At 47.5% G+C, this 10,296-nt stretch overlaps 1 non-coding gene across 1 annotated transcript; it reads right to left on the bottom strand.

The window, feature by feature from the left end:
* Positions 1-2,268: 2,268 nt before the first annotated feature.
* Positions 2,269-2,341, bottom strand: TRNAD-GUC (transfer RNA aspartic acid (anticodon GUC)). Its single transcript has one exon. It is a non-coding gene; the product is annotated as a tRNA-Asp (tRNA).
* Between the last annotated feature and the right edge of the window lie 7,955 nt (positions 2,342-10,296).

Genomic DNA, 10,296 nt, shown 5'->3' with positions numbered 1-10,296 from the left:
CAGATGTGAAGTAAAAAGTCAAAGTTTTACCTCAATACCTGACGAAAATTTAATTTTTGGGCTTCAGTGGCGCAATGGTTAGCGCGTTCGGCTGTTAACCAATAGGTTGGTGGTTCGAGCCCACCCGGGAGCGGTGTTTTGGGATCTCAAATGTAACGTAAATAGCCAAAGTTTTTCCACAATACCTGACGACCATTTAATTTTTGGGCCTCAGTGGCGCAATGTTTAGCGCGTTCAGCTGTTAACCGAAAGGTTGGTGGTTCGAGCCCACCCGGGAGGGGTGTTGTGGGGTCTCAAATGTAACGTAGAAAGCCAAAGTCTTTCCACAATACCTGACAATCGTTTAATTTCTGAGCTTCCGTGGCTCAATGGTTAGCGCGTTCAGCTGTTAAGCAATAGGTTGGTGGTTCGAGCCCAAACGAGAGAGGATTTGTGGGGTCTCAGAAGTAGCGTGAAAAGTCGTAACTTTTCAACAATACCTGACAACCATTTAATTATTGGGCGTCCGTGGCGCAATGGCTAGCGCGTTCGGCTGTTAACCGAAAGGTTGGTGGTTCGAGCCCTCCCGGGAACGGTGTTGTGACGTCTCAGATGTAACGTAAAATGTCAGAGTTTTTCCAAAACACCTGACGAACATTTAACTTTTGGGCTTCCGCGGCGCAATGGTTAGCGCGTTCAGCTGTTAATCGAAAGGTTGGTGGTTCGAGCCCGCCCGGAAGAGGTATTGTGTGGTCTCAGATGTAGCGTAAAAAGTCAAAACTTTTCCATAATACGTGATAACCATTTATTTTCTGAGCTTCCGTGGCTCAATGGTTAGCGCGTTCGGCTGTTAACCAATAGGTTGGTGGTTCGAGCCCACCCGGGAGCGGTGTTTTGGGATCTCAAATGTAACGTAAATAGCCAAAGTTTTTCCACAATACCTGACGACCATTTAATTTTTGGGCCTCAGTGGCGCAATGGTTAGCGCGTTTAGCTGTTAACCGAAAGGTTGGTGGTTCGAGCCATTGCGCCACGGAAGCCCAAAAATTAAATGGTCGTCAGGTATTGTGGAAAAACTTTGGCTTTCTACGTTACACTTGAGATCACACAACACCGCTCCCGGGTGGGCTCGAACCACCAACCTATTGGTTAACAGCTGAACGCGCTTACCATTGAGCCACGGAAGCTCAGAAATTAAACGGTTGTCAGGTATTGTGGAAAAACTTTGGCTTTTTACTTCACATCTGAGACCTCACAACACCGCTCCCGGATGGGATCGAACCACCAACCTTTCGGTTAACAGCCGAACGCACTAACCATGGCGCCACGGACGCCCAAAAAAAAATGGTCGTCAGGTATTGCGGAAAAACTTTGGCTATTTACGTTACATTTGAGATCCAAAAACACCGCTCCCGGGTGGGCTCGAACCACCAAGCTATTGGTTAACAGCCGAACGCGCTAACCATTGAGCCACGAAAGATCAGAAAATAAATGGTTATCACGTATTATGGAAAAAGTTTGACTTTTCACGCTACATCTGAGACCTCACAACACCTCTCCCGGGTGGGCTTGAACCACCAACCTTTCGATTAACAGCTGAACGCGCTAACCATTGCGCCACGGAAGCCCAAAAATTAAATGCTCGTCAGGTATTGTGGAAAAACTCTGACATTTTACGTTACATCTGAGACGTCACAACACCGCTCCCGGGAGGGCTCGAACCACCAACCTTTCGGTTAACAGCTGAACGCGCTGACCATTGCGCCACTGAAGCTTAGAAATTAAATGGTTGTCACGTATTGTGGAAAAGTTTTGACTTTTTACGCTACATCTAAGACCCCACATCACCTCTTCCGGGTGGGCTCGAGCCACCAACCTTTCGATTAACAGCTGAATGCGCTAACCATTGCGCCAAGGAAGCCCAAAAATTAAATGTTCGTCAGGTATTGTGGAAAAACTCTGACATTTTACGTTACATCTGAGACATCACAACACCGCTCCCGGATGGGCTAGAACCACCAACCTATTGGTTAACAGCCGAACGCGCTAACCATTGAGCCACGGAAGCTCATAAATTAAATGGTTGTCAGGTATTGTTGAAAAGTTACGACTTTTCACGCTACATCTGAGACCCCACAAAACCTCTCTCGTTTGGGCTCGAACCACCAACCTTTCGGTTAACAGCTGAACGCGCTGACCATTGCGCCACTGAAGCCCAAAAATTAAATTTTCGTCAGGTATTGAGGTAAAACTATGACTTTTTACTTCACATCCGAGACCTCACAACACCGCTCCCGGATGGGATCGAACCACCGACCTTTCGATTGACAGCCGAACGCGCTAACCATTGAGCCACGGAAGCTCAGAAATTAAATGGTTGTCACGTATTGTGGAAAAGTTTTGCCTTTTTACGCTACATCTGAGACCCCACAACACCTCTTCCGGGTGGGCTCGAACCACCAACCTTTCGATTAACAGCTGAACGCGCTAACCATTGCGCCACGGAAGCCCAAAAATTAAATGTTCGTCAGGTATTGTGGAAAAACTCTGACATTTTACGTTACATCTGAGACATCACAACACCGCTCCCGGATGGGCTAGAACCTCCAACCTATAGGTTAACAGCCGAACGCGCTAACCATTGAGCCACGGAAGCTCAGAAATTAAATGGTTGTCAGGTATTGATGAAAAGTTACGACTTTTCAAGCTACATCTGAGACCCCACAAAACCTCTCTCGTTTGGGCTCGAACCACCAACCTTTCGGTTAACAGCTGAACAAGCTGACCATTGCGCCACTGAAGCCCAAAAATTAAATGTTCGTCAGGTATTGTGGAAAAACTCCGACATTTTACGTTACATCTGAGACGTCACAACACTTCTCCCGGATGGGCTCGAACCACCAACCTATTGGTTAATAGCCGATCGCGCTAACCATTGCGCCACTGAAGCCCAAAAATTAAATTTTCGTCAGGTATTGAGGTAAAACTTTGACTTTTTACTTCACATCTGAGGCCTCACAACACCGCTCCCGGATGGGCTCGAACCACCAACCTTTCGGTTAACAGCCGAACGCGCTAACCATTGCGCCACGGACGCACAAAAAAAATGGTCGTCAGGTATTGCGGAAAAACTTTGGCTATTTACGTTACATTTGAGATCCAAAAACAACGCTCCCGGGTGGGCTCGAAGCACCAAGCTATTGGTTAACAGCCGAACGCGCTAACCATTGAGCCACGAAAGATCAGAAAATAAATGGTTATCACGTATTATGGAAAAAGTTTGACTTTTCACGCTTCATCTGAGACCTCACAACACCTCTCCCGGGTGGGGTCGAATACCAACCTTTCGATTAACAGCTGAACGCGCTAACCATTGCGCCACGGAAGCCCAAAAATTAAATGCTCGTCAGGTATTGTGGAAAAACTCTGACATTTTACGTTACATCTGAGACGTCACAACACCGCTCCCGGGAGGGCTCGAACCACCAACCTTTCGGTTAACAGCTGAACGCGCTGACCATTGCGCCACTGAAGCCCAAAAATTAAATTTTCGTCAGGTATTGAGGTAAAACCTTGTCTTTTTACTTCACATCTGAGACCTCACAACACCGCTCCCGGATGGGCTCGAACCACCAACCTTTCGGTTAACAGCCGAACGCGCTAACCATTCGCCACGGACGCCCAAAAATTAAATGGTCGTCAGGTATTGTGGAAAAACTTTGGCTATTTACGTTACATTTGAGATCCAAAAACACCGCTCCCGGGTGGGCTCGAACCACCAACCTATTGGTTAACAGCCGAACGCGCTAACCATTGAGCCACGGAAGATCAGAAATTAAATGGTTGTCACGTATTGTGGAAAAGTTTTGACTTTTAACGCTACATCTGAGACCCCACAACACCTCTTCCGGGTGGGCTCGAACCACCAACCTTTCGATTAAGTGCTCGACGCGCTAATTATTGCGCCACGGAAGGCCAAAAATTAAATGTTCGTCAGGTATTGTGGAAAAACTCTGACATTTTACGTAACATCTGAGACGTCACAACACCGCTCCCGGATGGGCTCGAACCACCAACCTTTCGGTTAACAGCCGAACGCGCTAGCCATTGCGCCACGGACGCCCAAAAATTAAATTGTTGTCAGGTTTTGTTGAAAAGTTACGACTTTTCACGCTACATCTGAGACCCCACAAAACCTCTCTTTTGGGCTCGAACCACCAACCTTTCGGTTAACAGCTGAACGCGCTAACCATTGCGCCACGGAAGCCCAAAAATTAAATGGTCGTCAGGTATTGTGGAAAAACTTTGGCCATTTACGTTACATTTGAGATCCAAAAACACCGCTCCCGGAAGGGGTCGAACCACCAACCTATTGGTTAACAGCCGAACGCGCTAACCATTGAGCCACGAAAGATCAGAAAATAAATGGTTATCACGTATTATGGAAAAAGTTTGACTTTTCACGCTACATCTGAGACCTCACAACACCTCTCCCGGGTGGGCTCGAACCACCAACCTTTCGATTAACAGCTGAACGCGCTAACCATTGCGCCACGGAAGCCCAAAAAATAAATGCTCGTCAGGTATTGAGGTAAAACTTTGACTTTTTACTTCACATCCGAGACCTCACACCACCGCTCCCGGATGGGCTCGAACCACCAACCTTTCGATTAACAGCCGAACGCGCTAACCATTGAGCCACGGAAGCTCAGAAATTAAATGGTTGTCACGTATTGTGGAAAAGTTTTGGCTTTTTACGCTACATCTGAGACCCCACATCACCTCTTCCGGGTGGGCTCGAACCACCAACCTTTCGATTAACAGCTGAACGCGCACAATACCTGACGACCATTTAATTTTTGGGCTTCCGTGGCGCAATGGTTAGCGCGTTCAGCTGTTAACCGAAAGGTTGGTGGTTCGAGCCCAAACGAGAGAGGATTTGTGGGGTCTCAGAAGTAGCGTGAAAAGTCGTAACTTTTCAACAATACCTGACAACCATTTAATTATTGGGCTTCCGTGGCGCAATGGTTAGCGCGTTCGGCTGTTAACCAATAGGTTGGTGGTTCGAGCCCATCCGGCAGCGGTGTTGTGAGGCCTCAGATGTGAAGTAAAAAGTCAAAGTTTTACCTCAATACCTGACGAAAATTTAATTTTTGGGCTTCAGTGGCGCAATGGTTAGCGCGTTCGGCTATTAACCAATAGGTTGGTGGTTCGAGCCCATCCGGGAGAAGTGTTGTGACGTCTCAGATGTAACGTAAAATGTCAGAGTTTTTCCACAATACCTGACGAACATTTAATTTTTGGGCTTCAGTGGCGCAATGGTCAGCGCGTTCAGCTGTTAACCGAAAGGTTGGTGGTTCGAGCCCAAACGAGAGAGGTTTTGTGGGGTCTCAGATGTAGCGTGAAAAGTCGTAACTTTTCAACAATACCTGACAACCATTTAATTTTTGGGCGTCCGTGGCGCAATGGCTAGCGCATTCGGCTGTTAACCGAAAGGTTGGTGGTTCGAGCCCTCCCGGGAACGGTGTTGTGACGTCTCAGATGTAACGTAAAATGTCAGAGTTTTTCCAAAACACCTGACGAACATTTAACTTTTGGGCTTCCGCGGCGCAATGGTTAGCGCGTTCAGCTGTTAATCGAAAGGTTGGTGGTTCGAGCCCGCCCGGAAGAGGTATTGTGTGGTCTCAGATGTAGCGTAAAAAGTCAAAACTTTTCCATAATACGTGATAACCATTTATTTTCTGAGCTTCCGTGGCTCAATGGTTAGCGCGTTCGGCTGTTAACCAATAGGTTGGTGGTTCGAGCCCACCCGGGAGCGGTGTTTTGGGATCTTGAATGTAACGTAAATAGCCAAAGTTTTTCCACAATACCTGACGACCATTTAATTTTTGGGCCTCAGTGGCGCAATGGTTAGCGCGTTTAGCTGTTAACCGAAAGGTTGGTGGTTCGAGCCCAAACGAGAGAGGATTTGTGGGGTCTCAGAAGTAGCGTGAAAAGTAACTTTTCAACAATACCTGACAACCATTTAATTATTGGGCGTCCGTGGCGCAATGGTTAGCGCGTTCGGCTGTTAACCAATAGGTTGGTGGTTCGAGCCCATCCGGGAGCGGTGTTGTGAGGTCTTGGATGTGACGTAAAAAGTCAAGGTTTTTACACAATATCTGACGAGCATCTAATTTTTGGGCTTCCGTGGCTCAATGGTTAGCGCGTTCGGCTGTTAATCGAAAGGTTGGTGGTTCGAGCCCATCCGGGAGCGGTGTTGTGAGGTCTCAGATGTAGCGTGAAAAGTCAAACTTTTTCCATAATACGTGATAACCATTTATTTTCAGAGCTTCCGTGGCTCAATGGTTAGCGCGTTCGGCTGTTAACCAATAGGTTGGTGGTTCGAGCCCACCCGGGAGCGGTGTTTTGGGATCTCAAATGTAACGTAAATAGCCAAAGTTTTTCCACAATAGCTGACGACCATTTAATTTTTGGGCCTCAGTGGCGCAATGGTTAGCGCGTTCAGCTGTTAACCGAAAGGTTGGTGGTTCGAGCCCACCCGGGAGAGGTGTTGTGGGGTCTCAAATGTAACGTAGAAAGCCAAAGTCTTTCCACAATACCTGACAACCGTTTAATTTCTGAGCTTCCGTGGCTCAATGGTTAGCGCGTTCAGCTGTTAAGCAATAGGTTGGTGGTTCGAGCCCAAACGAGAGAGGATTTGTGGGGTCTCAGAAGTAGCGTGAAAAGTCGTAACTTTTCAACAATACCTGACAACCATTTAATTATTGGGCGTCCGTGGCGCAATGGTTAGCGCGTTCGGCTGTTAACCAATAGGTTGGTGGTTCGAGCCCATCCGGGAGCGGTGTTGTGAGGTCTTAGATGTGACGTAAAAAGTCAAGGTTTTTACACAATATCTGACGAGCATCTAATTTTTGGGCTTCAGTGGCGCAATGGTTAGCGCGTTCAGCTGTTAATCGAAAGGTTGGTGGTTCGAGCCCACCCGGGAGAGGTGTTGTGGGGTCTCAAATGTAACGTAGAAAGCCAAAGTTTTTCCACAATACCTGACAACCGTTTAATTTCTGAGCTTCCGTGGCTCAATGGTTAGCGCGTTCAGCTGTTAACCAATAGGTTGGTGGTTCGAGCCCACCCGGGAGCGGTGTTGTGTGATCTCAAATGTAACGTAGAAAGCCAAAGTTTTTCCACAATACCTGACGACCATTTTATTTTTGGGCCTCAGTGGCGCAATGGTTAGCGCGTTCAGCTGTTAACCGAAAGGTTGGTGGTTCGAGCCCACCCGGGATGGGTGTTGTGGGGTCTCAAATGTAACGTAGAAAGCCAAAGTCTTTCCACAATACCTGACAACCGTTTAATTTCTGAGCTTCCGTGGCTCAATGGTTAGCGCGTTCAGCTGTTAAGCAATAGGTTGGTGGTTCGAGCCCAAACGAGAGAGGATTTGTGGGGTCTCAGAAGTAGCGTGAAAAGTCGTAACTTTTCAACAATACCTGACAACCATTTAATTATTGGGCGTCCGTGGCGCAATGGTTAGCGCGTTCGGCTGTTAACCAATAGGTTGGTGGTTCGAGCCCATCCGGGAGCGGTGTTGTGAGGTCTTAGATGTGACGTAAAAAGTCAAGGCTTTTACACAATATCTGACGAGCATCTAATTTTTGGGCTTCCGTGGCGCAATGGTTAGCGCGTTCAGCTGTTAATCGAAAGGTTGGTGGTTCGAGCCCACCCGGGAGAGGTGTTGTGGGGTCTCAAATGTAACGTAGAAAGCCAAAGTTTTTCCACAATTCCTGACAACCGTTTAATTTCTGAGCTTCCGTGGCTCAATAATTAGCGCGTTCAGCTGTTAACCAATAGGTTGGTGGTTCGAGCCCACCCGGGAGCGGTGTTGTGTGATCTCAAATGTAACGTAGAAAGCCAAAGTTTTTCCACAATACCTGACGACCATTTAATATTTGGGCTTCCGTGGCGCAATGGTTAGCGCGTTCGGCTGTTAACCAATAGGTTGGTGGTTCGAGCCCATCCGGCAGCGGTGTTGTGAGGCCTCAGATGTGAAGTAAAAAGTCAAAGTTTTACTTCAATACCTGACGAAAATTTAATTTTTGGGCTTCAGTGGCGCAATGGTTAGCGCGTTCGGCTATTAACCAATAGGTTGGTGGTTCGAGCCCATCCGGGAGAAGTGTTGTGACGTCTCAGATGTAACGTAAAATGTCAGAGTTTTTCCACAATACCTGACGAACATTTAATTTTTGGGCTTCAGTGGCGCAATGGTCAGCGCGTTCAGCTGTTAACCGAAAGGTTGGTGGTTCGAGCCCAAACGAGAGAGGTTTTGTGGGGTCTCAGATGTAGCGTGAAAAGTCGTAACTTTTCAACAATACCTGACAACCATTTAATTTTTGGGCGTCCGTGGCGCAATGGCTAGCGCATTCGGCTGTTAACCGAAAGGTTGGTGGTTCGAGCCCTCCCGGGAACGGTGTTGTGACGTCTCAGATGTAACGTAAAATGTCAGAGTTTTTCCAAAACACCTGACGAACATTTAACTTTTGGGCTTCCGCGGCGCAATGGTTAGCGCGTTCAGCTGTTAATCGAAAGGTTGGTGGTTCGAGCCCGCCCGGAAGAGGTATTGTGTGGTCTCAGATGTAGCGTAAAAAGTCAAAACTTTTCCATAATACGTGATAACCATTTATTTTCTGAGCTTCCGTGGCTCAATGGTTAGCGCGTTCGGCTGTTAACCAATAGGTTGGTGGTTCGAGCCCACCCGGGAGCGGTGTTTTGGGATCTTGAATGTAACGTAAATAGCCAAAGTTTTTCCACAATACCTGACGACCATTTAATTTTTGGGCCTCAGTGGCGCAATGGTTAGCGCGTTTAGCTGTTAACCGAAAGGTTGGTGGTTCGAGCCCAAACGAGAGAGGATTTGTGGGGTCTCAGAAGTAGCGTGAAAAGTAACTTTTCAACAATACCTGACAACCATTTAATTATTGGGCGTCCGTGGCGCAATGGTTAGCGCGTTCGGCTGTTAACCAATAGGTTGGTGGTTCGAGCCCATCCGGGAGCGGTGTTGTGAGGTCTTGGATGTGACGTAAAAAGTCAAGGTTTTTACACAATATCTGACGAGCATCTAATTTTTGGGCTTCCGTGGCTCAATGGTTAGCGCGTTCGGCTGTTAATCGAAAGGTTGGTGGTTCGAGCCCATCCGGGAGCGGTGTTGTGAGGTCTCAGATGTAGCGTGAAAAGTCAAACTTTTTCCATAATACGTGATAACCATTTATTTTCAGAGCTTCCGTGGCTCAATGGTTAGCGCGTTCGGCTGTTAACCAATAGGTTGGTGGTTCGAGCCCACCCGGGAGCGGTGTTTTGGGATCTCAAATGTAACGTAAATAGCCAAAGTTTTTCCACAATAGCTGACGACCATTTAATTTTTGGGCCTCAGTGGCGCAATGGTTAGCGCGTTCAGCTGTTAACCGAAAGGTTGGTGGTTCGAGCCCACCCGGGAGAGGTGTTGTGGGGTCTCAAATGTAACGTAGAAAGCCAAAGTCTTTCCACAATACCTGACAACCGTTTAATTTCTGAGCTTCCGTGGCTCAATGGTTAGCGCGTTCAGCTGTTAAGCAATAGGTTGGTGGTTCGAGCCCAAACGAGAGAGGATTTGTGGGGTCTCAGAAGTAGCGTGAAAAGTCGTAACTTTTCAACAATACCTGACAACCATTTAATTATTGGGCGTCCGTGGCGCAATGGTTAGCGCGTTCGGCTGTTAACCAATAGGTTGGTGGTTCGAGCCCATCCGGGAGCGGTGTTGTGAGGTCTTAGATGTGACGTAAAAAGTCAAGGTTTTTACACAATATCTGACGAGCATCTAATTTTTGGGCTTCAGTGGCGCAATGGTTAGCGCGTTCAGCTGTTAATCGAAAGGTTGGTGGTTCGAGCCCACCCGGGAGAGGTGTTGTGGGGTCTCAAATGTAACGTAGAAAGCCAAAGTTTTTCCACAATACCTGACAACCGTTTAATTTCTGAGCTTCCGTGGCTCAATGGTTAGCGCGTTCAGCTGTTAACCAATAGGTTGGTGGTTCGAGCCCACCCGGGAGCGGTGTTGTGTGATCTCAAATGTAACGTAGAAAGCCAAAGTTTTTCCACAATACCTGACGACCATTTTATTTTTGGGCCTCAGTGGCGCAATGGTTAGCGCGTTCAGCTGTTAACCGAAAGGTTGGTGGTTCGAGCCCACCCGGGATGGGTGTTGTGGGGTCTCAAATGTAACGTAGAAAGCCAAAGTCTTTCCACAATACCTGACAACCGTTTAATTTCTGAGCTTCCGTGGCTCAATGGTTA

This window comes from Phalangium opilio, unplaced genomic scaffold (assembly GCF_054372755.1).
Source record: "Phalangium opilio isolate 3A_F unplaced genomic scaffold, DU_Popi_V2 ptg000056l_1, whole genome shotgun sequence".
Classification (NCBI taxonomy): domain Eukaryota; kingdom Metazoa; phylum Arthropoda; class Arachnida; order Opiliones; family Phalangiidae; genus Phalangium; species Phalangium opilio.
The sequence above is the reverse complement of the archived record's forward strand: the minus strand, read 5'-3'. Positions and strand labels throughout refer to the sequence as shown.